The following is a 6,907-nucleotide window of genomic DNA, read 5'->3' on the forward strand; positions in this document are numbered from 1 at the left end:
GTTTGGTTGCCCATTTGGTCCTATCGATGTTACCTCTGCCTCGTATACGACAGTTTAGTATTATAGTAGCCGTTCAGTATACATGCTATGTTACCCCTACATGAGCATCCTACTTTTGTCTCAGGTATGGGTCTACCTACAAAACTCTTTTCTACATTTGTTGTGCAGGTAAAAAAACAAACTCGCAGAGTGTGCCTATTTAACATTTTACTGAACCTATCTGTACGATGGACATTTTTGTATACTTAGCTAAGGGAAATCTTACCTACTTAATGTAAAGGGTGGTGTGAACCACAACGCTTTCCGGTGGCATTTTTCTCGGAGGGGGTAGAGTTTGGCGTATAACTAATTTTTTCCTTAAAACCGCTCGTGGTCATTAACACAGATTCTTGTCATCCAACCATGGTTTTCAAGAACTTGGTAAAGGGCATAGCAGAAGAATCCCCAATCTATCTTCAAACAAGGGATTTTTGATGCTACCACCCCGTACTATAATGCGTGTCTGGCCGCCAGCGGTCCCTATAGTCACTGCAAAAGTTCTTTACCTGTGGTTTTACGTCACAAATTGCTTAGTAATTTTGTACATCTATAAGTGAACTGTTATTGAATATATATTGAATAATACAACACACGGTGTAAAGAGAAAGAGTTCCAAATGTAAGACGTCATCAACAAAATGTCGAGTCTGGAGTACCATTTGTTAGTCAACATATCGCGTAGAACATGCTAGAGATGCAGCTTAAATGGATCTTTAAATGCTCAAAAACGTTTCTATCTTTACATTCAATACTGAATCACACATGAATATCTGAAATTTGACCCCGAAATAAATGAAAGAAACAATGTTTTATGATGAAGCACAATAAATACAAATATTGTTATATATTTGGAAATAGAAATATTGTGATAATGAGTTTAAGGTCTCTGTATATGAATTAAAGTAATTTTGCACTTCTATTGATATTGTAATAATTCCAGATATTTATGCATTTCACAAGTCTGAACATTTGAATTAAAGTTGAAATCCCCTCCGACTGACTTCTATACAGTTTCCGTTTACTTAATTTCACTCAGAAAATGTAAGGCGATCCAAGGGCTCTGTTGACCTTCATATCCTTGCTGAAGATCCGTGCCATGCAATCCAATAATTCACCTACACATCCCTGCATGCTGTCAGCATTGAAAACCCTGACGAATATATAAACTGAACCCACGCTATTTAATCTCTTATAAAACATGTGGTATACGTGCTTCTCAAAATGAAACCAAGTCATAGTGCAGTATAATAAATGTTAACTTTATCCTGTATTATTACTTAATTATATACAGTTGATTATGTGCCATTATCTTTTTTATTGAGAAACAATTATAATAAATTCTTAACCGTTGCTTAGAAACTAGTTTAGGTTTTCTTCTGTTTCTCTTATCAATTCCGGCTTCACAAAACATTAAATTCTTGATTAATGACGGGTGATATTTTTTTTTAGTCATTACATTATGTTTTAGAACACTTGCAGCGAAACTGACAATAGTAATTTTGGTTACGAGATAAGATTTTACAATCATGTCAAAGACATTTATCATTGTAATATACGAATGCACAACCCGCTTCTTAACTTCTAGTCGTGATGAGGTGTAAAATGTTGCTAGGAGCTACATAATATAATGGAATATAAATAAGTAAACACAACTAAAAAGAACGGAAACGAGAATCTAATTTAATGGATTGTTGTTGTTTTTTTTACACACGATTCTTCGTAAGTTATAATTATATTTTATTACTTTTACGCAATATCAGCCATTATGTTCAGATGGAATATAAGTTGTTGAATATGAATGTATTTATACACTATAAGATAGTGACTAATAGTGGCATTATTGATGTAATACGATACTTGTAAAATATCATCGGTAATTTGATAAAAAACTGAATGGAAAGGTTGTAGGTCAGTCTTCAGTGATATTGTTACACATTTACATCTGTGGATAGAAAAATTTGAGGGACTATACTGATTATTAATATACTGTCATTTCAACTTCACGAAAGGTTAAAATATTTATGATGTGTTTTCCCAAATTACTGACAAAAGAAACGTTTGTCCATGTCTTTGCATGAACCTATTTGAATATTTGGTAGGAATTTGAATTGTAAAAATCTCAAATTATGAATTATTTATTATTCGTCCAAAATCGATTCCCGGTAACATTGCTGGAAAGACGCTGCGTATTTTGATCTTTAATGCTAAACTTTCGCTTATATTTATATATGATCATTGAAAGAATACACCAAATGAAACAGGAATATATTTTGTAGAAATGAGAATAGAATTATCAATTCAAATGAGCATCTAAAACTTTCTTCTACTTCAGCATTAAAACATCTTTTCATGACTTCTGTCTTCTTTAATTTAAAGCAGAATCAAGAATACATTGAATGCAAAACAACTTTAACTTCTGACGAATGTGTTAAAAAATAAGTTTGGAGATTCTAAAAACATTTTTTGGCATCCATGGAATATTATATCAAAAATCAAAATTCGGCAAGAGCAATGCACAATTATTTTGTAACATCTTGAACAGATATAGAACAAAAAAATGTTCTGGAGTATTCATATCATCAGTTTCAACGGTTCTATATTTCATTTAATAGAGAACTGAATAAGAAATACAGCGAAAGTAATTCAGGTAGGTTGTTAGATTTATGCTTGAGCATTCATACACATTTCTTTTAGTGATAAACATAGATGCACGAGGCATTCAAAGATATTCAAGTATGTCTAAATATCAAGTATATGTATATATAATGAACTGTAAAGTTTGTATGAATGAGTGTGTTTTGTGTATTTGTATTGTGTGTGTAAGTATGAATAATATATGTCTGTACATGTTTATATATATATATATATATATATATATATATATATGTGTGTGTGTGTGTGTGTGTGTGTGTGTGTGTGTGTGTGTGTGTGTGTGTGTGTGTGTGTCTGTATATATATATATATATATGAATATATAAATATATATATAATATATATACATATATATACATATATATACATACACACATACATACATACGTATATATATATATATATATATATATATATATATATATATATATATATATATATATATATATATATATATATATAAATATATACAAATATACACAGGCGCAAGTTTGCTTCTCAACAGCATGGTTTTAGGTTCAGTCCCACTGCCTGGCACCTCGGGAAAATGTCTTCTGCCATAGTCTCAAGCCGACCAAAGGGGATTTGACAGACGGAAACTGAAGGAAATTCGGCGAATGTGTGTGTGTATGTGTCAGCGGGTGTGTATATAGATATGTATGTGTATATCAAGGGAGAGAGGTAGTTTGGAGAAATGTCTCTGTAAGTTGGTGTGTGAGTGTCTGTAGGCTTGCATACGATTTTCGTTCTCTCAAAATGTGGCCATCGAAAACGTTTTTCAAATATTTTCGACTCCAGGCTAATGTTTCCTCACCCCAGTTTTGTGTGCTACTGTAATTTATTTTCTAGCTAGAAATGTTTCTCCTAGGCAAACCCAACCCATTTAACTCATGCGAAGAGGTGGTCCATATTAGTATGTCCTTTAAACTCTGGCCTATCCTGCATGGGAGCCCTTACGAGGCGCTTGAGCTCCGTTAGCATAGCTCTCAGTTTCACTACAAACAGTAATGGACTTTGTCGTGCACGGATGAGTATATACATATATATATATATATATACAACAGGGTTCTTTCAGCTTTTGTCTACCAAGTCCACTCACAAGGCTTTGGTCGGCCCGACGCTATAGTAGGAGACGCTGCGCTTATATATATATATATATATATATATATATATATATATATATATATATATATATATATTCTGAAGCTATTCCTGTACCAATAAATCACATTTTCATTACTGTAACATAAACATTTTCTACTTGCCTATATTTAAAGTACTTGTTACTATTTGACTTTTTACAATATTTTGATGTGTATCCTTAATTTAAACACAAACACCAAAGTTTCAAATTTCTAATTTAAATATTCAGTAATATAAACTAGTGGGATATTATTTATAGGTGGAAATATGTATATGTATAATCTTGTTAAAGAAATCAACTGGTGAGTTTAGGAGCAGTTGACCATTAAGATTTTCTCTCGCATTGGATTTAAATGGTATATAAGAATTCTCTAAGTCGCTGAAATTCACAACAGTACTTGTATATTTCATATTGTTATTTATGTGGCGTGCATGCATATTAATACATCGATGTATGTATTTTGATATACGAATTGATAGAAAAACATAAAAATGTATATGCGTGTGTGTATGTAAGTTTGTGTGTGCGTGTGCGTGTGCGAGCGCGTGTGTGTATGCACATACACTCATGCATACACACTCATAATGGTCAATATGTTCTACACAGAGCACACATTACAAGTGAGTTTACATCTTAATTACATTGCTTTCCTTGGAAGAATAATAACATATACATGTCACACCCATTTATCACATCTATAAATTTCTATGATTATTGCTACAAATGAATGCATGTGTGTGGGTGTGTGCATGTGTGTGTGTCTCTGTATGTGTGCGTGTGTGCGTGTGTGTGTGTGCGCGTGCGGTCGCGCGTGTATCAGCGTGCGTTTGTGGAAGTAATTCTAATTCTTTGACATCCTTGAAATTCTCCGCTCCTTTTCATGTAGTATCGGTGAGAGCGTATACCCCTCCCCAAACACACAGGCACATATGCAGGTATATATATATACATATATATATTTATGTATATATATACATATATATATTCATATATATATATATATATATTTTAGCAAAAATATACGTACGAAGAAAACCATATCTTTATTTTAAGTCTCACCATATAAATGCCACAATTATTTTAATTACATTAACATATATATACATATATATATATATATATATATATATATATATATATATATATATATATATATATATATATATAATACATATTTTTATATTTTTTATTGTTTTATTTTTTCAGTTATTTGACTGCGGCCATGCTGGAGAAGCGACTTTAGTCCAACAAAACGATCCCGGGACTTATTCTTTGTAAGCCTAGTACTTATTCTAGCGTTTTTTTTTTTGCCGAACCGTGAAGTTACGGAGACGTAAACACTCTAGCATCGATTGTCAGGCGATGGTGGGGGGATAAACACAGATACGCAATCATATACCTGCGTGTATATATATATATATATATATATATATATATATATATATATATATATATATATATATATATATATGTATATATATATATATATATATATATATATATATATATATATATATATATATATATATATATATATATATATATATATATATATATACATATATATATATATATATACATATATATATATATATACATATATATATACATAGGACGGTCTTCTTTCAGTTTCCGTCTACCAAATTCCTTCACAGCACTTTTGTCGGCCCGAGGCTATAGTAGAAGACACTTGCCCGAGGTGCCATGCAGTGTGACTGAACCCACGACCATGTGGTTGGGAAGCAAGCTTCTTACCACACAGCCACACCTGCGCCTATTATATATATATACATATATATATACATTGCAAATCCAATGGGGGTCTTAAAAGACATGTTAAGATCCACAATGAGCAGAACTTACCAGCAGGTATTGGTAGTTCAAATCAGAGGTGAAATGTGTGTGGGTGTTTTTTCAGAACATTGGTTTTAAAAAGCCACATCAGACGCCATGAGGGGGCTAAGGTGTAGGTGCAGGAGGTGGTCAAACTCTGTGTAAGGAGTAGACAACCACCATATATGTGTGTGTGTGTGTGTGTGTGTGTGTGTGTGTGTGTGTGTGTGTGTGAGCGTGTATGTGCGTGTGTGTGTGTCCGTGCGTGTGTGTGTGTCCGTGCGTGTGTGTGTGTCCGTGCGTGTGTGTGTGTCCGTGCGTGTGTGTGTGTGTGTGTTTTTGAGTATGTATGTATGTATGTATATATATATATGCATGTGTATATATATATATATAATGAGAGAGTGAGAGACAAACTGAGCGAGCAATATTATTTGTAATAAGAATATTACCATTATCAATTAATAAAACAATCACATGAAAAATGGTATCTGTCACTTTCGACGGCCTTCTTCGATTTGTTAGTACAACGAATCGACGTAGTCACTGGATTATGTTAATTTAGTTGGTATTTCACAGATTTTCAGTACGATTATAACATCGAATCATGTGTGATCCATGTATATCAATGTTGTCTATAAATTTCTGATATTGTGTATTGATCTTGCTTCATCATACCACTTTAACTAACAAAGCTTTCATTAACTCAAAACTGTGCTTATAAACGTTAACTCTAGAACGTACGTTACGGGATCAAACTCAAATGTGCATGATCCCGAAGTGAAATTCGTATATACATGCCAGCATTTTTAAATAAATTTATGCATACTTGCACACATGTAACATGCATATGTACATGAATACATCGATACATATATGCATATATTCCTACATAAGAAACAGCTACTTATGTGCACGGGGTTATACCTTACACATTCTGTTTGGTTTCTGTTATTTAGCTGCGACCATTTCGAGGCACCAACTTGAAGAGTTCAGTGCATCTAATTCCCTCCAGTACTTAGTTTTTATCCATCTCTTCTTGCCAACACGTATAAAAACCTAGCAACAGTTATCAAGCGGTACAGTGACATACTCAAGCACACGGGCACACACAAACACATACACATAAAAACAAATACGATCGTACATATTTGTATACAACGGGTTTCCACAAAATTACCGTCCACGAAATTTACTCACAAGGCATTGGTCAACACGGAGTTATAGTGGAATACCCTTG

The 6,907-nt window shown here is 32.9% G+C and overlaps 1 long non-coding RNA gene across 2 annotated transcripts in view; it reads left to right on the plus strand.

Moving 5' to 3' along the window:
- The first annotated feature begins 1,508 nt into the window (after window positions 1-1,508).
- Window positions 1,509-6,907, plus strand: part of LOC149136889 (uncharacterized) — a 47,048-nt gene continuing 41,649 nt past the window's right edge. Inside the window, exons 1-3 of one of the 2 annotated variants that reach the window (XR_016238323.1) lie at window positions 1,509-1,757; window positions 2,418-2,685; window positions 5,041-5,232. This is a non-coding gene — a long non-coding RNA (uncharacterized LOC149136889). Of the gene's footprint in view, window positions 2,686-5,040; window positions 5,233-6,907 lie in introns of those variants that run through there. The other variant, XR_016238322.1, reaches the window with a different exon arrangement.

Source organism: Octopus bimaculoides, chromosome 2 (assembly GCF_046866305.1).
Source record: "Octopus bimaculoides isolate indiv1 chromosome 2, ASM4686630v1, whole genome shotgun sequence".
Lineage (NCBI taxonomy): Eukaryota > Metazoa > Mollusca > Cephalopoda > Octopoda > Octopodidae > Octopus > Octopus bimaculoides.